General features: G+C 43.6%; 1 protein-coding gene across 50 annotated transcripts in view; it reads left to right on the top strand.

Annotated features, from left to right (window-relative positions):
* Positions 1–19,275, top strand: part of PPP6R3 (protein phosphatase 6 regulatory subunit 3) — a 159,680-nt gene continuing 140,405 nt past the window's right edge. For 23 of the 50 annotated variants that reach the window (XR_012422963.1, XM_074013010.1, XM_074013004.1 and 20 more), the window contains exon 1: positions 1–76. The gene's annotated coding sequence lies outside the window, so the exon portion shown is untranslated. Of the gene's footprint in view, positions 77–884; positions 959–9,219; positions 9,324–16,323; positions 16,600–19,275 lie in introns of all 50 variants that reach the window. The other 27 variants (XR_012422964.1, XM_074013009.1, XM_074013019.1 and 24 more) reach the window with 6 other exon arrangements.

Below are 19,275 nucleotides of genomic sequence, written 5' to 3'. Positions count from 1 at the left end.
GGGCGCTTTGCTGATGGTGTCGGTGAGCGCGTTTCCCGCCTGAGCGCAACTAGCGGCGGGTCGTGGGCACCTCCAGGTAATGGGGGTGGGGGAGGCGCTGGAGCAGGCCGCGGCGCGGGGTGTGCGAGGCGCGCGGGCAGGCGCGGGGCCCCTCCACCTGGGCCTCGGCGGCTCAGGGAGGGAGCGTCCCGGCCCCTCTCCCCTCCCCCCCCGGAATTCGTCGCTCCGCGGGCCCGGGAGGCGCGGCGCCGAGTCCTTCCCGGCCGCTCCCAGCCCGCTCCTGTCAGCCGAGGGCCCCGCCGGGACGGGCGCCGGGAGCGGGACGCGGCCGGGGCGGCGAACTTTGCGCCGCGTTGACGTTCGCGGCCTTGCGCGGCGGGCGGGAGAGGCGCGCCCCTGACCCGGCTCTGGCTCCAGTCTTCCCGCCCGCCGGCGGCGGCCCGCAGCGTCGCCCACCGCCTGGCCCGCGCCCGGTCTCCGCTCCCGCCGGGCCTCCCGGCCAACTCCTCCCGGGGGCCTCGGGGAGCGCGTCAAGTTGAGGCAGCAGCTCGCCGTCAAGAGTCGCGAAGGCCATTGTTGGACTCTGCTCTCCGGGAAACAAGTTTTGTGGGTTTCTGTTAATTCGCCGCAGAGTCATCGGGATCCACACCAGCCAGTTCCGAGGCTCCCACTACCCTTCCCAGTGGCTTTTTAACTGCAGTGGTGGCTCTGATGTAGACTGTCTCGAATGCCTCCCTGGTGTATTTGAGCCGGGGGGGGGGGGGTGGTCCTTCTTGTGGCTTGAAGTCCCTCCCTCTTAAAGAAGCCCATTCACTATTAATTTGGAGGTGTTTCCTGTTGAGGTCCTGCTGGCTGTGATCACAATTTGGACTTCTTAATTATAGGTGAACGGGATGGGTCTTTGGATGTACCTCCGTGCCCTGACGTTTCAGCCGCGTGACTTAATGTCATTTTCCTGGTACTTAACGTTTTTTCTGTGGGGCTTTGGGTGTGTTTTGCTTTTATGGGAGGGGGTCTTGACAGGCATTCCCTTTCATTCTCGCAGCACTTGTTGACGGGGTGGTAGCCTACTTTATTCATGGGAAGTTTACTTCGATTTTGTCCTCAAGGTCATGCATGTTGCAGATAGGTTTCAAGGGGAAACGGGACTCCAGGTTTCCAACCATCGAAATGTGCCTCAAGTAGCAAGTGTGTGAGACCCAGTTATGGTGGTGGTTGGATTTTCCTCACTGTGGAGTGGAGTCAGTGACTACTTTTTAGCTCTCTGACCTTGGGCAAGTTACCCAGCCTCTCTCTCTCTTATTTTTCTCTGTAGAATGGGAGTAATAATAAGTGTCCCAGCCATAAGTTTGTCAGGACTATTGCCCTAATACATGTAAAACAGCGAGAACCGTGCCTGGCACACAGAATCACCTCAGTGTCTGATTAGTGATTAGGCTACCTAATGGCTATTATTATTTAATTTAAATTTGATTTTTAAATGTTTAGGTACTATTGGGAAGTCAGATGAGCATTTAAGCCCTGACTCTTGGTGACTGTCTTTAGAAAGCTCTGTGTAAGAGTCAGTTGGGCTGAAAAAGTAAAACTAGAAGTTACCTTTTTTCAGTACAGGGGTTTTGAACATTCCTTAAGTTAGGTACATTTACCGGAGTAATTGATGAGTAGTAGCACCTCAGAATGTTTAAAGAGGTGGTTAAATGCAGAAAAACCCATCACAAGCTTAAGTCGGCCTTTATTCCTCATGTGCTTTTGGATACTAGTTTCTGGGTGACTGCCCCCCAAATCAGTAACTTCGTGTACTCTTCGTTGTTACTGAAGACTGTAAATGTACCGTGAATTGCAGTATTTTTCAGCAAAGGTAGTTTAGGAAATAGCTGTTGTCCTGGAGGGATACTTTGGAAGGTATTCTCCACTTCAGCATTTCTGGTCAAGGAGTGTAGAACATTGAACACAATGCCGTGTACTCAGTTAGAAATAAACTCACAGTTCTTTACCACTTGCCCGGTGCTCTCCTCCATGGTACTGGAAACCTTGCGTGCCCTTCCCCTGGTATTGCTGTGTTTACTTGGGACTTGCTTTGCTGTATTGGAGCTAAGTGTGTTTTGATGGACTCAGTCTTAAGTAGAGATGAGTATCTTGCTGGTGGAACTTCAGGACAGGAAGAAGATTGTTTTGGGTTTAGAAGTCTAGCTTTTGTGTAAAGTATAGCAAAGCAAAGCAAACAAGCAAAAACTTGCTAGTTTCAATGAACTAATTGGGAATTTGAGAATCAGACCATAGCTGAGCAGAAAATGAATAGAAGTAACATTGACAGGATGAGGTTGCCTAGGTTTTTTTTTTTTTTTTGAGACGGAGTCTTGCTCTGTCACCCAGGCTGGAGTGCAGTGGCCGGATCTCAGCTCACTGCAAGCTCCGCCTCCCGGGTTCACACCATTCTCCTGCCTCAGCCTCCTGAGTAGCTGGGACTACAGGCGCCCGCCACCTCGCCCGGCTAGTTTTTTTGTATTTTTTAGTAGAGACGGGGTTTCACCATGTTAGCCAGGATGGTCTCGATCTCCTGACCTCATGATCCGCCCGTCTCGGCCTCCCAAAGTGCTGGGATTACAGGCTTGAGCCACTGCGCCCGGCCTTGCCTAGGTTTTTAAGATAAGGCTTTGGCCGGGCGCGGTGGCTCACACCTGTAATCCCAGCACTTCTGGGAGGCCGGCGGATCACTTAAGGTCAGGAGTTCCAGACCAGGCCAACATGTGAAACCTTGTCTCTACTAAAAATACAAGAGTAAGCCGGTCATGGTGGCGTGTGCCTGTAATCCCAGCTATTCGGCAGGCTGAGGCAGGAGCAGGAGAATCACTTGAACCTGGGAGGCGGAGGTTGCAGTGAGCCAAGTCCAGCCTGGGAGACAGAGCGAGACTCAGTCTCAAAAAAAAAAAAAAAAAAAAAGATAGGACTTTGCATCTATTCAGTACAGAGATAATGTGCTTATGTGCTTGTTACAAATAAACATCTCTTTAAAACAAGTGTCACGATTGGTATTTTATTTCTGTGATAACTTCCATCGTCTAGTTCTGTATTTTCAGTATTTGAGAGGCAGCCTCTGTGTGTGTGTGTGTGTGTGTGTGTGTGTGTGTGTGTGTGTGTGTGTGTGTGTGTTTTGGTCTAAAATTTTACAGTATTTTACTAAATAAGGGTAAAGGATAGTGAAAATAAAGTTCTTTCATCTGCTCAACTAAAACTCAGCATTGACTTGGTCGTTAGAAGTTACGATCTGCGCCCCAGTATGGGGTGCTACTTTTTCTAAGGCTGTACTGAAAAAAATACCTGGCCCCTTGGCTTTAAACAGCTTTCATATTTTTTTCCTTTCTTAACTTAAAATGATTATTTTTTGATTTACTCTAGATCAGGAGTTCTCAGTTGGGGGTGATTCCCCCCCACCCCCCAGGAAACATTTGGCAGTGTCTGGACACATTTTTGCTTGTTACAGCTGTGGGAGTGGGCAGTGTGCTTCTAGAGGATAGAGGCCAAGGATACCGCTCAACATCCTACAGTGTCCAGCATAGCCTTCTCCCTGCCGGCCTGCAAAATTATCTAGTCCCAAATAGCAACACTGCTGAGGTTGAGAAATCCTGCATTTAGATAGATGTGAGACTGGCCTGCATTAGAATAATTAGAAATTTTTTAAGACCGTGGATGTTGGACTCCACCTCTGGAAATTTGTGGTGGGATTGAGAATCTTTTTTTTTTTTTTTTTTTTTTTTTTGCGACTAGTCTCGCTCTGTTGCCCAGGCTGGAGTGCGGTGGTGTCATCTCGGCTCACTGTAACCTCCGCCTCCTGGGTTCAAGCAATTCTCTGCCTCAGCCTCCTGAGTGGCTCGGATTACAGGCGTCCGCCACCACGCCCAGCTAAGTTTTTTATATTTTTAGTAGAGACGGGGTTTCACATCTTGGCCAGGCTGGTCTTGAACTCCTCACCTCGTGATCCACCTGCCTCGGCCTCCCAAAGTTCTGGTATTACAGGCGTGAGCCACTATGCCTGGCCACAAGAATCTATTTTTAAAAAGCTTTCCAGACGATACTGAAATGCAGCCGAATTTTAGAACCACTGTTTTACATCACAGGTTTAGGGACTGTTTGTGAGTTAAGGGTTCCTTTGGGAGATCTGTGAACTTGATCTTTGCAGTACCTAGATCCTGCCTTGGAGATTATTTAGTAGTGGGGATTATTTAGATGGTATACTTAACCATTTTTCAGATGCCTGAAGACTGAACTTTAGAAGCATTTGTTAAATAAATTGATTTTATAAAATATCTTAGGACTCTTTTTCTTAACCTCATGAAATACATTACCATACTATGCTGAAACTAAGCAAAATTCTTAGATATTTAGAGTTCGTTTCTGTGCTGAATAATCTTACACTACTGTAATTTTTGAGTTATGTATCTTTTGCCCTCCTTTTGTCAGTCAGTGGTCAGGTCTGTTTTTAGATGCCAGCTTCAACTTTTTTTTTTTTTTTTGGAGACAGTCTCACTATGTCACACAGGCTGGAGTGCAGTGGCGTGATCTTGGCTCACTGCAACCTCTGCCTCCTGGGTTCAGGTGATTCTCTTGCCTTAGCCTCCTGAGTAGCTAGGATTACAGGTGCATGCCACCACACCTGGCTAATTTTTGTATTTTTTTTTTTTTTTTTTTTTGAGATGGAGTCTCGCTCTGTCGCCCAGGCTGGAGTGCAGTGGCGCGATCTCAGCTCACTGCAAGCTCCACCTCCTGGGTTCAGGTGATTCTCCTGCCTTAGCCTCCTGAGTAGCTAGGATTACAGGTGCGTGCCACCGCACCTGGCTAATTTTTGTATTTTTAGTAGAGACGGGATTCCACCATGTTGGCCAGGCTGGTCTCGATCTCCTGACCTCAAGTGATCTGCCTCCCACTGTGCTGGGATTACAGGCGTGAGTCACCATGCCTGTGTTTTGTTTTGTTTTGTTTTTTTAAATAAAGACCGATTCCCAGAGAATTAGCCCTGGATCGCTTTACCAGTTCTGCCCATTGAGGGCACAGACAGGCATACAGTATGCTCAACCTTTTAACACAGTGATCCTGCCCACTGGTAAGTTGGACTCTTCTGTTCCCTAGACTCTGATCCGAACGGAGAAGTGTTCTTTTCTCCTGGGGAGATGAGATGCAGTAGTAGAGACAAGGGTAGATCTTTTTTGCTCATATTAAAATTTAGATTATCCAGTTTATTGAATGGAAGAATATTAGGAAAACTATACATTTTTGGCAACTAAATGTTAATGTCTGAAGTTACAAAAGGTCATGGAGGCATTTTCTTATTCTTCACCCTGAAATTTGGCCTGTGGCTATGTTGAGAACTACCAGTGACCCCCATCTACTTCTAATATCCATTTATTTGATCAACAAATACATTAATTGAGTCCTTTCTCTGCTAGGAACTGTATTAGGGATTCACTGATGAACAGGCCCGTAAGTACTTGCAGTCTAGAGGAAGAGGCAAACAATTACAAGAGACAGCAAAGCTGTTAAGAATTGTACATGGTGTCAGTGGGGCCTGGGAGGAAAGAGCTTCTGTTTGCTGGTTAGTTGATTTGCTTAAACTTTGGGTGGTTGACATTTCCAGAAGTTTTGCAAAAGAATAAAATAGTTAGAGTTTGTTACTCATTTATAAGAAGTAGTTACTTCGACTTGCCTCCTTAGTTTCGGGAGTCTTAAAAAGCAGTGCCATTCTTCCCATGCTGAAGATGTTTTGTAATGACAAATAGGTGTTTACAGCTCCATACACAACAGGTATCCGTTGACCAAACATCAAACCCTGACTCTCTGGTTCCAGACCCATTCGAAGCTTGCTGTAGGTTTTTGCACAACATTTTCGGCATTCCTGAAATGGATGATGCTTCAAGTGGGAGTGGGTGTTTTTCCTGCTGCACTATGGATCTAGGTTGACTGGAGATTTTGTTTTGGCCTTTTGACTTTGGCTTAGATTTATTTGTCATGGAAGCCTCCTTCTTCCCTCCCACCCCCTTTAGTTTTATGAGGAGGGAGAAAGTTGCTAGTCAGATCAATACTCAGTTTATTTCAGGTTTTGAAAGATTACAGACTGACATTTGGATACCAAGTAGACTGGCTACATGGCAAAGAAGCAAGTAAAAGGGCATCTGACGGTTTGTGAAAAGGTTTCTTATCTCTATGCCTAGCTAGGACATTTTCATGTCACAGACTGGACAAAGAGCTGCTTTACCCTGAGTAGAGGCCATTTACTATTTGTCACAGCTGGCTAATGTTGACCTGTTTTAGATGCATTAGTGAAGACTATACAGTTGACTGAACTTATACAATTAAAGTTCGATAGGTTCCGAACATCTTTTTACAGATATAAGGAGGCTCTGATTTTGTACTTCACAGCAACTCTGGGGAAAACCAGGGGATTATTAGTTCCAGAACTACTTACAGTGGAAATATATAGTGACTTGAAGTGGTTTGAATTCCCCAGAGATTTGACTACCATGAAATCTGATGGCCCAAGAAAAGATGAATGAAAGATTGTTTTTAGGAACATGAGAGAGCAGGACTGACAGGGCTGCAGACTGATGTTGAGTCAGACAGACTTGGAGAAAGTTGTGTGGGACTGTTGGTTGGAGCCTTGGGTTTCCTATACCTCCATGTAAATCTGAACAAATATTCTGGTGGCAGAGACACACTTTGAGAAAAAAGAACTTGCCTGAGAACACATGTCACACTGAGACGCTAATCAGGGCAGTTCACACTGCCCACTAAGGCATTCTCCATGGTTGGCTGGTCAGATTGGTTGGACTTTGGTCCTCAGATGGGCGTAGCGGGAGGAATATTGACTAGTCTTGACAATTGACTGGGGCTTCCATTCATGAGAATCATGGTTTTGGACTGGAACAAAACTTAGAGGTCATTGTTTTTTTTTTTTTTTTTGAGACAGTCTCACTCTGTTGCCCAGGCTAAAGCGTAGTGGCGCGATCTCAGCTCACTGCAACCTCTGCCTTACAGTTTCAAGTGATTCTCCTGCCTCAGCCTCCTAAGTAGCTGGGACTATAGGCGCGTGCCATCACACCTGGCTGGTTTTTTATTTTTAGTAGAAATGGGGTTTCACCATGTTGGCCGGGCTGATCTCGAACTCCTGACCTCAAGTGATCCACCCACCTTGGCCTCCCAAAGCGTTGAGATTACAGGCGTGAGCCACCATGTCCAGCCCATTGATGCTTACAGAAAAATGGAGGCCATGCAGAAGAATGGACCCAGAAGGAGTGGAGAAATCTCAACCCCGGTGATTCCTTAGGGTTGTGGTGGTCCCACCAAATCACAGTTTTAATTGCTGTTTGTTTCAAGAGTGACTTCACAGCTGGAGTTTACTTAGAATTCAGAATAAATTGTTAACATCTGGAATTTTATTTTTGGCGGTAGTGTGTGTCAGTTTTTTGTCACTGTATATAGTATTTGAGGGGTTCTCTTTTGTTGATATAGGGATACACAGGGTTTCTATTGCCTTTGGACAGTGGACAGGTCTCATCTGTCTGTTGTCTGCAAGTGAGACCCTGCCCCTTCTGAATAAACAACACTCTGAATGACTGCCCCTTTCCACCCTGGACTTCTTGTTATTACACCCGAAGATGGACTCAGCAGCTATACGATCCTCCCATCATAGGTATAGTATTTTCTAACAAAAGTACATAAACAACTCCAAGGTGCAGTGAATGATCTCAAGGAGAGAAGTGGAGTATTATGGGATCGTAGAGAGGCCTGGAGGCCTAACCAGCTGCTCTGGGGAAGTACAGGGTGGTGATGGTGGTTTCAGTGGCGGGGAGGTTACAGAGTTAGTGTTGATATGCAAATTTTCTTCCTCCAAATTAAATTTGGAGTATGCTATATATGTTTTAATGTACATAACTGTGAATATGAATATTACATTAGAACATGTGTAGCGTAATTTCTGCAGGTGGAGTAGAGATAATAAATTTGAGGTTTGCAGTTTGCTTTCTGAAACATCTTTAAAGTTTATTCTTTCCTGGCACTCAGGACATTGTAGGGTAACTTTGTTTGCTATGGAGTCTCACATTTTATATAGAATCATTTTTTCAACATAGTGTGGATAATCACATATGCCTTGAAGGGTCAATATATGTTAATAGATGATTGGATCTTTTTGATTTTTGCACTTAATTTCTTTACAAATCCTACGTTATAACCAGACAGCTCTACTGAGGGTTTACAGATTTTTTTCTGTAAAGGGCCAGTTAGTAAATATTTTAGGCATTGGAGGCTAAATGGTCTCTGCGAGGACTCAACTCTGCTTTTGTAGTGTGAAAGCAGCCATAGCCAATCTGTAAACAAATGAAGGTGGCTGTCTTCCAATAGAACTTCACTTAAAATAGCAGACAGGGGGCTGGATTTGGCCTGTGGGTTGTAGTTTGTCAATGCCTGCTCTAATCTGGTTTGTTTTTGTTTATCTTTTTGAGATAGAGTCCCAGGCTGGAGTGCAGTGGTGTAATCTGGAGTGCATGCAGTGGTTGTAATCCCAGGCTAGAGTGCAGTGGTTTTTGTTTATTTTTTTGAGGTAGAGTCCCAGGCTGGAGTGCAGTGTAGCTCACTGCAGCCTTGACTGACCTCCCCGGCTGAAGCGATTCTCTCACCTCAGCCTCCCGAGTAGCTGGAGCTATAGGCACATGCTACCACACCCAGGTAAATTTTTTTTTTTTTTTTTTACTTGTAGAGACAAGATCATCCTATGTTGCCCAGGCTGGTCTTGAACTCCTGGACTCAAGCAGTCCTCCCACCTTGTTTTCCCAAAGTGTGAGATTACAGGTGTGAACTACCACACCTGGCCTCTAATCTTTTTATTTTAACTTGTAATTGGACTATGAATTCAAAGAGTGTATATCAGCATGTGTCCAGATATTATTAAACATTAGAACTGACACTTGTGTACACACTAACCAGCTTGGGAAATAGAATGTTGCCATACCTTTGGGTCCCTGTGTCCTCGTGTCACCGCTTCCCTCTTTCTGACCTCCCCAAGGCAAATACCTTGCATGTATCATTTTTCTGCTTTATGGTGTTGCAAGCTATGAATGTATCCTTATATAATGTAACTTCATTTTTTCATTCCTGTAGACGATGTACATGGAGTCACTTTGTTCTTTTTTTGCCCCCACTCAACATTGTTTTTGTGATCCATTTATTCAGATGTTTGAGTGCTTACCATGTCTTGAACACTGTTCTGCTGCTGGGCATGTTAACATTAAGCAAAGCAGATGAAGAGTCCCTGTTTTCAAGGAGCTTCCATTTTGGTAAGGAAAAGACAATTAACAGATAAATGAAAGATACAGTAGCCGTATGGTAATACAAACAGGGAGAAAAGTAAACCAGGAGAGGTGGGGTGTGCGGAGTGCTTGTTATCTGCAGATTGAAATACAGCAGTCAACAGAAGGAATGCAGGGACCCAGCCACAAGGCTGTGGGTGGGAGTGGGGTAGGGGCAGCATTTTAGGTGGACGGTCAGCAGGACAAGGTGCTAAGAAGAAGGCGTGTCTGCTGTGTTGGAGGAGCAGCGGAGGCTGGAGTGAGGAGCCTGAGGGAGAGGGGGAGGAGAGTAGGCCAGATGGATGGGGGAGATGGGAGATGGGGGAGGGGGGTAGGTCACACTGGCCATTGTGAAGATTTTGTCTTTTTCTCTGAGTGAGATGGGTAGTTCACTTGGTGTTTTGAGCAGAGGGTGTCACATGATGTGGTTTCTAAAGGTCCCCTGAAGCTGTGTTAAGAATAACTGTCCTGTGCTGCTGGAGGGAGGCTGGAGGCTCTGGCAGTGATCCAGGAGAGCAGTAATGGCAGCTGGGACTGAACGGGAGCAGGGGTGGGAGTGAGAAGAGGTTGGCTGCTGGATCCTTCTTGAAAAGGAAGAGCAGACAGGATTTGCTGGCAGATTGGAGTGGGTGTGAGAGAGGAGTAAAGGATGATACCAGGGATTTTTGCAGCTGGTGGGCGTTGCCATGTATAAGGAAAGGGAAGACTATGGGAAGAACAGGCTGTGGAAATAAGATCAGGAGTTGGGTTTTGTGCATATTCAGTTTCTGAAGCTTTTGGAGAGCAGATTGGAGATATGTTGGATTGGGGTGTTTGGTGCCCAAGGGAGAGATTTAGGCTGCAGATAGAAATAGGAGTCTTCAGTGTTTAGGTGGCACTTAACAGTCCCGAGCTTGAGTGAGAGCACTGAAGGAATGAGGCTCTGTGGCAGCCTGGAGGGTGGAAGGAGCAGCTTTGAGGCCTTGGGAAAGTGCTGTCACGGAGGATGGAGTGGGGACCTTGACCAGTGCTGCTGCTGTGAGGTCACCTGAGATGAGGGCCAAGACTCGTCTCGTGGCTCTGGCAGTGTGGAATTAATCAATGATCTTGATGAGAGCTATTCCCACATGGTGATGTGGGAACAGCCTGGAAAGGAGCATTCACAAGGATTGAGAGAAGAGAAAGGCGAGTAGAGAGAGCTCCATCATGGGATTTGCCACAGTGATGAAGGGAGATTTGGGATCCTGAGGTGTTGAGATGGGAGAAACCACAGCATTTTTGCAGTGTTGGTGAAGTAATTATCTAGAGGATGAATGACATGATGAGTTAGGAGAGGTGACCATTGCTGGAGCCACATTCTTGGGAAGGCAGCAGGAAATGCATGGGTGACCATGTGGAGAGTTGTTATCCATGGGCTCCACCCTGGTGGGAGGAGGGAGAGCAGACTAGGGGAGATGAGATAGTGGGAGTATGTGGACGTTGGCTGCTGCTGCTGCTTTTTTTTTTTTCTTGGTGAGATGGAAGAGTTCTCAGCAGTCAGTGAGAATGAGGGGGAGTCAGGGCTGGCGGGGTGTGAGGAGAAAGGAGGAAGTATGACTTATTCTGTGGGAAAGTAAGAATGCGTGTGAATGGAATGGCCTACCTGAGGGAAGCAGTCCTGAGTTCCAGTGAAGACAGCACGATTTGTTATTTTTCCTGGAGGAAGAGTAGGCATTGCTTCATTTAACTGGGGTTGTGGTTTTCCTAATCAGAAATAGCAAAGCAAGAGAGGGGCTGGGGAGTGATTCTGTTGGTGGGTCATGGTACAGCCAGGAAGGGAAGGCGTGCAGACGGGTAGGTTTGCCCGCATTGGTGCGTGTGGTTGTGCTTTATCCATCTTCACTTCTCTGTTATATTGCAGACTGAATATGTCTCATTTTCTTCTTTGTTCTGCCATTGGGGAGTAGAATTGTTACTAGTATGAAGGAATGCTGCCTTAAACAAGTGCAGATGCATTTCTCCAAGGTATCAGCCATGTAGAGAACTGCAGGGTAGTGGGACATGTACATCTTCAACTTTATTAGATGGTGCAAATTGTTTTTCAAAATGATTTGTGCCTCTTTACCTCACTACCAGCACCGTCCTTCATCCTTGCCAGCCCTTAGTATTGTCAGACTTTAATATTTGCAGGTTTGGTGGATGTAAACTTGTATCTCAGGGGTTTTTTTGTTTGTTTGTTTTAGTGACAACGTTATTGAGAGATAATTTACATACTATTCAATTGATCAATTTAAAGCGTACAACTGAGTGAATTTTAATATATTCACAGAACTGTGCAATCATCACCACAATCTAACTTTGTAACATTTTTATCACCCCCTCAACAACAACAAAAAACCCATCTTGTACCTGTTGGACTATTCTGGACATTTCATATTAATAGAATCATACAATATGTGGTATTTTGTGACCAGCTTCTTTCAACTTAGCATGTTTTCAAGTTTCATCCATTTTTTAGCATGTATCAGTATCAGTCCTTCATTCTCTTTAGTTGCTGAATAGTGTTCAGTTGTATGGATATACCACATTTTATTTGTCCATTCATCAGTTGATGGACATTTGTTTCCTGTGAAATATATATTTGATTTTCATCCTTGGCATGGTTTCCGGGCATACAGCTCCTAAAATCTTTGGACTTTCCAAAATGGTAAGTGTCTTTATGTATGCTCATGAGTTGACTGATAGCTAGCTGACCTAGGCAGCTTCAGGCTAGGGGCTGGTCACTGGAAAGACCTAGCCATGTTTAAAGGGTTGGGACTTTCAGCTCCACCCCCAGCCTTCAGTGAGAGGAGATTTGCTGAACGTTGAATTGATCAACTGCCAATGATATAGTCAGTTGTGCCCAAGTAATGTCACTGCCATAAAAACCTAGAAGGACTGGGTTCTAGAAACTTCTAGAACACATGGAGGTTCCTGGAGGGTGGTGTGCCCATAGAGGGCATGGAAGCTCTGAGCCCCTCCCCTCTTACCTTGCCACGTGCATCTCTCCATCTGTAAACTTTGTAATATCATTTATAATAAACTGGTAAACTTGTTTCCTTAAGTTCTGTAAGCTACTCTAGCAAATTAATCAAACCCAAGGAGTAGGTTATGGGAACCCCAGTTTATAGCTGGTTGGGGGGAAGCACAGGTAAAACAACCTGGAGCTTGTGATTGGCATCAGAAGTCAAGAACAGTCTTGTGGGACTGAGCCCTCACCCTGTGCGATCTGACTGTATCTCCAGGTCGATGGTGTTGGAATTGAATTGGAGGACACCCACCTGGTGTCTGCTGCAGAACTGATTGCTTGATGTGTGGTCACATAAGTATCCTGTGTTGATTGTTAAGTGAAAGAATAGGGGCCGGGCGCGGTGGCTCAAGCCTGTAATCCCAGCACTTTGGGAGGCCGAGACGGGCGGATCACCAGGTCAGGAGATCGAGACCATCCTGGCTAACACGGTGAAACCCCGTCTCTACTAAGAAATACAAAAAACTAGCCGGGCGAGGTGGCGGGCGCCTGTAGTCCCAGCTACTCGGGAGGCTGAGGCCGGAGAATGGCGTGAACCCGGGAGGCGGAGCTTGTAGTGAGCTGAGATCCGGCCACTGCACTCCAGCCTGGGCTACAGAGCGAGACTCCGTCTCAAAAAAAAAAAAAAAAAGAAAGAATAGGAAAAACACTCTGGCTTGTTTATTTTTGTCTATTACTGGATTTCTACTTTTTGGCTATTGTGAATAATACTTCTGTGAATATTTGGATTTCTACTTTTTGGCTATTGTGAATAATACTTCTGTGAATATTTGCATACAAGTCTTTGGGTAGACATGTTTTTATTTCTCTTGGTGTATATGTAGGAGGGGAATTGTTGGATGATGTAACTTTAACATTTTGAAGATTTGCCTTTTCCTTATGGTTAATGCTGCTGAGTGTCTTTTTATATAGCTTATTGGCTATTTTGCATGTTAAAAAGCAATTATCCTTTTTTTTTTTTTTTTTTTTTTTTTTCCTGAGACAAGGTCTTGCTCTGTCACCTAGGCTGAAGTGCACGGTGGCGTGATCATAGCTTACTGCATCTTGGAACTCCTGGACTCAAGGAATCCTCTCGCCTCAGCCTCCCAAGTAACTGGGACTACAAACACTCACCACCATGCCTGGCTAATTTTTACAATTTTTACAGAGACAAGGGTTTTGCTTTGTTGCCTAGGCTGGTCTTGAACTTCTGGCTTCAAGCAGTCCACCCACCTTGGCCTGTCAAAGTGTTGGGATTACAGGCATGTGCCACTGCGCCTGGCCTGATTATCTTTTTAATATCTTATTGGCTATTTGTGTATCTTTTTTAGAGGAAAGATCACTTAAATCTTTTGTCCTTGCTCTTTTTTCAAAAAAGAAATGCTGTATTTTTCCCATTTTTAACTTACCTAATGCCTTATCATTTATGTGTCCATGTTCATGGTGAGATTGGCCTGTAATTTTCCTTTTTTGTATCAACCTTGATGAGTTTTATTATCAAGATTATTCTAGTCTAATAAAACAAACTGTTTTCCTCATTTTTGTTTTCGAGAGTTTATGTAAAATGGAATTATCTGTTCCTTGAAGGTTTGGTAAGCCTTGCTGGTAAGACCATTGGGGCCTGGTGTTTTCTGTCTCAGATTTTTAAATTACTTATTTGGGTGTTTTAATATTTATAGGATTATTAAAATACTTGTTTTTTCCTGAGTCACATTTGATAGTTTATGTTAAAAAATTTATTTATTCTTGTCTGTATTTTCACATATATCGGCATAAAATTCTGACTTACTATCTTTTGCATCTCTATCATATTTGTAATTAATCACTAATATTTAACTTAAACAGTATGTTTAGGTCATTAATTTTCAACCTTTTAATATACTTATATGTACATACATATCTAAATAAAGTAGTAATTTCCTTTTAAGTACCACTTTATATGCTATACGTTCTGCTCTGTATAATTTTTATCTGTAATTCTGAATATATTCAGATTTTCATTATGATTTCAAATCTTGGCATATATATCTTTTTAAAATCTTTGTTATTGATGACAAACTTAAATTGTGTTAATAGGGTGGTGTGATGGCTCACTCCTATATTCCCAGCACTTTGGAAAGCCTAGGCAGGAGGATTGCTTGAACCCAGGAGTTTGGGAGCAGCCTGGACAACATAGTGAGACCCCAGCTCTACACAACTTTTTTTTTTTTTTAAATTAGCTGGGCGTGGTGGTTCGTGCCTATAGTCGCAGCTACTCAGGAGGCTGAGGTGGGAGGATCGCTTGAGCCCAGGAGTTCGAGGCTACAGTAGTGAGCTATGATTGCACCACTGTACTCCAGCCTGGGTGACAGAGTGAGACCTTGTTTCTTTAAAAAAAAAAAAAAAAAAAGGGTTAATAAAATGTGGTCTGATGTGATTTTGATTCTTTGAAATTTGTTGAGGCTAGTTTTAGTCTGTGTACATTTTCATCACGATTCCATGTGTGTTTAAAAAGAATGTGTATTTCCAAATTATAAGGTGAGGCTTTTCCATGTCTGTTCAAACTAGTATCCTTAATTTTTTTCTGCTTGTTTTGTTCATTGGTGGGAGGTTGGGGTGGGTGTTAGAATACAACACTGGATGTCCCTGACTTGTGATAGTTTGACTTAGGATTCTTCTACTTTATGATAGACTTATTGGGATATAACCCCATTGTAAATTGAGGAGCATCTGGACTTCATGATGGCTCAATTTATGCTTTTTCAGCTCTGTAATGAGTTTATTAGGGTATTAAATTCATTTTCATGAGGTGCAGTAGCTTATGCCTGTTATCCCGACACTTTCGGCATCCGAGGTGGGAGGATCGATTGCTTGAGTCCAGGAGTTTGAGACCAGCCTGTGCAACATCTCTACAAAAAATTTAAAAAATTAAGTGGGTATTGGCAGCATGTGTCTGGAGTCCCAGCTACTCAGGAGACTGAGGTGGGAAGATCTGCTTGAGCCCAAGAGGTGGAGGCTGCAGTAAGCCGTGATTGCGCGACTGCACTCCAACCTGAGAGACAGAGGTAGACATTGTCTCTTAAAAAAAAAAAAAGAGAAAAATATATAAAATTTCCAACTTACAATCGATTTATTGGGACATAATCAACCCAATGGTAAGTTGAGGAGGTTCTGTACCTTCGATGATGGGATTTGTCAGATTCTGTAGCACTCAGTTTTTGCTTTGCATCTAAAAGTTTAGATTTTTTTGTGTGTATAGAGACAGGCTCACTGTGTTGCTCAGGCTGGTTTTTTTTTTCTCCTTGAGACGGAGTTTTCCTCTTTCACCCAGGCTGGAGTGCAGTGGCGTGATCTTGGCTCACTACAACCTCTGCCTTCCGGTTTCAAGCGATTCTCCTGCCTCAGCCTCCCAAGTAGCTGGGATTACAGGCACTCGCCACCACGCCTGGCTAATTTTTGTACTTTTAGTAGAGATGGGGTTTTACCATGTTGGCCAGGCTGGTCTCGAACTCCGGACCTCATGATACACCTGCCCCAGCCTTCCAAAGTTCTGGAATTACAGGCGTGAGCCACTGCGCCCGGCCCAGGGTGGTCTTTTAACTCCTGGGCTCAAGCAATCCTCCCACTTTGGCCTCCCAAAGTATTGGAATTCAGAGGTGTGAGCCCCCATGCCCAACCAAGTTAAGAATTTTAAACTTGCCTGTGAATTGCACAATTTGTCATTCTGTAAATCTTTGTTTCTATGAATATTTTCCCACTAAAGCATATATATAGGCTGAAAACTTAAGTATCTTTTGTCAAGGTGTTATGTAACTATGACAAGTGACTTTTGGTTACTGTTTGCCTTATATATCCTTTTCTGCCCTTTTACTTTCAAGCCCTTTTGTGGTCTTAATGTTTTAGACGTGTGTTTTGAAAGCCACACATAGCTAAATTATAGTTTATAATTTGACTCTAAACTGATGAGTTAGTGCACTTGGTAATTTTTTTTTTTTTTTTTTTGAGACAGTCTCACTGTGTCGCCCAGGCTGGAGTGCAGTGGTGTGAGCTCAGCTTACTGCAACCTCCACCTCCCGGGTTCAAGTGATTCTCCTGCCTCAGCATCCTGAGTAGCTGGGACTACAGGCGTGCACCACCATGCCCAGCTAATTTTTGTGCCTTCAGTAGAGACGGGGTTTCACCATGTTAGCCAGGATGGTCTTGATCTCCTGATCCACCCGCCTCAGCCTCCCGAAGTGCTGGGATTACAGGCGCGAGCCACCATTACTGGCCAGTCTGAAGGTAATTTTATACAATATTTTCGTATATGAAACAAATTTGTATACGTTGAACCAACAGAAAGCAAAGGTGTCACTATCTCAGCCATCCATGTGGACAATCTATGGTTGCTAGACATCACAATTGTTTCTGACATGAATTTATACGCTATCAGTAAGCAATCATTTTCTTATGATTATTCACATATAAGTACTTAACAGTAAGGGATATGGCATACCATTAATACAATTTAAAAACTGCGTAGAGGGTAACTAAGCAGCATAGTTCCATCACCGGAATACCTGTAACTGCTATTAAACAGCAGCAGATGCAGGGGGCCAGGAGGGTCTTTTTCCCCTTGGAGACACTGAATAAACTGTGTTGTGTGCCTGCATTTGGACTGTGGTCTGTCACATGAGGTCAAGGTGGAATTTTTTACTTGTGGTATTAAAAATGTTTGGATTTTGGAGCATTTATGATTTTGGATTGTTTGATGAGGGATGCTCAACCTATACTTTTATATTGTTGTTCTTAAAAAGGTTGTTTTGCCTAATATCCAGTTCTGGCTCAATGATTGTTTTCCCTTAGCACTTTGACAGCACTTCCATCTTCTTTTGCCATTGTTGGTGTTGAGAGTGATTAGAAGTTAGGTGTCAGTTGTTCCTCTGCGGGTCATCTCTAGCTTCTAAACTCTTTCTTCCATTTTTTAAAGTCTTTTTTTCTCATTATTCTTCAATTTCATTAAGAATTATTTATGTAGAGTTCTTATTTCTTATCCTTTCTCTGCCTGAGGGTTGGTTTCTTTCTTTTTTTTTTTTTTTTTTTTTTTGAGACCGGTCCTTGCTCTGTCGCGCAGGCTGGAGTGCAGTGGTGCTATCCTGGCTCACTGTAGCCTTGGACACCTGGACTCATGTGATCCTCCCACCTCAGCCTTCCGAGTAGCTGGAACTACAGGTGCAAGCCACCACCCCTGGCTAATTTTTGTATTTTTTTTTTTTTGATGAACAGGGTTTTGCTATGTTGACCAGGCTGGTCTCCTAGGCTCAAGTGATTATCCTGCCTTGGCCTCCCAAAGTGCTGGGATAACAAGTGTGAGTTACCACGCCTGGCCTGGTATGTTTCTTCAATTAAAAAAAAAATTCTCAGCCATTTTTGCTTTGATATTTCTCACCTGCTTTTTCAGTTATCTCCTTCTAGTACTCTTTTGAGATCTTATAGTTAGTATATTTTCTATAATGCGTTGTTTCAGCTATATGGACTATATATTCTGTAGGTAATACCAGTGGTTGCATGCTTTTCTGCTCTGATCTTTTGATGTTTCTTTCTGAAAACTTATTTCCTCTTGTGTTTGCTGTTTTTGATTTTGTGGTAACCAGTCTTTGTCTGCCATGCTCTAATTTGATGAGAATGGCCAAATGCCCTCAGTACATTTGTAGTCAATGTTCAACAAATATTTTTTGAGCTCTTCTATACCAGACACTGTCTGGGCACTTGGTATTTACCGAAGAACAGAATAGATAATATTCTGTACCTTGGTAGAACTTAGCATCTAGTGAAACAAACTTCTAGGGTAGGGATGGAGGTAGCTGTGAGAATTTTCTTGTTTTTGTAAGCCTAGCTTTGCATTTAAAGAGGTGCTTTAATATCAGTGTCCAGGATTTTTACATATTCCGGGCTTAAAGTGCTTCTCCTGTTGGCCAGTCAGCAAATGTTTTGTTTTATTTTTAGGTTGCTGGTATTATCTGCTATTTTGGATTATTCTTTTGGAGTCTCGATATGTCCAAATAACCAAGTACCAGATATGTGTTCTGAATAATTGCCAGCTAGTATTCAAAATATTTAAAAAATTACAATAGGGGATTTTCATTTTGCTAAGAGTTAGCAAATATATGACTTTTCCCCTCCTTCATATGGAGTGTTCTTGTGTCAATTTCAGGAAATTCTTAGAGATTTTCAACTCTTTTACATTAGTTAGCTCATTTTTTATATCCAGAAATGGGAAAGATTTCAAGGATAATTACCATTTTGAAATGGGATCATTTGATTGCTAGAAAATGTTAACATTGACTCCAGCTAAGTACAGAACATTAAAAACAATCTGGAAAAAGGGATATGGATCAAAATAGATTATGAGCCAAATCTGTCTCGAGGAAGGAAGAGAGTAGAGTTCAGCATTTATAATACATGGCCTATCCCAAGAGAGGGGAGGGACTATTTTATACATAAAAAAAATTAAAAACCTTACTTTGACCAATAAATTAAAAAGAGGCAATCAGAAACAAGAGCCATGGAGGGACATAATGACACATAGGCTGGGGCTAGTACTGGAGTTCATTTTGTGGCACTCTGGTATCAGATCCTGTCAGCTCTGGTCCTGTCTCTGCCATGGTCTTCATTGAGGGTTAGGGGCTTTGGTGGCAGCAGGAGCACACTGCTGATCCCAGAAGCACAGGGTTAAGAACTAACTGCCTTGAATACGATCTTAGTGATTTTCAGTGGAGCCAAGGAGTTTGAATTGCATAGGCAGTATAACTTCATCAAACTTCAAAGAGCCAAAGCTTGATAATCTTTCAGGGTTATGAGAAAAAGAATGAGAGGGGATTATAGAGGACATGGGTTAGAGAGAGAGAGCTGGTTTAGCAGAATTGTTGTGAGGATTAAAGATAAGTATTACTGGGCATGTTTGTATCTATCTCCAGG

Source organism: Macaca fascicularis, chromosome 14 (genome assembly GCF_037993035.2).
Source record: "Macaca fascicularis isolate 582-1 chromosome 14, T2T-MFA8v1.1".
Classification (NCBI taxonomy): Eukaryota; Metazoa; Chordata; class Mammalia; order Primates; family Cercopithecidae; genus Macaca; species Macaca fascicularis.
The sequence above is the reverse complement of the archived record's forward strand: the minus strand, read 5'-3'. Positions and strand labels throughout refer to the sequence as shown.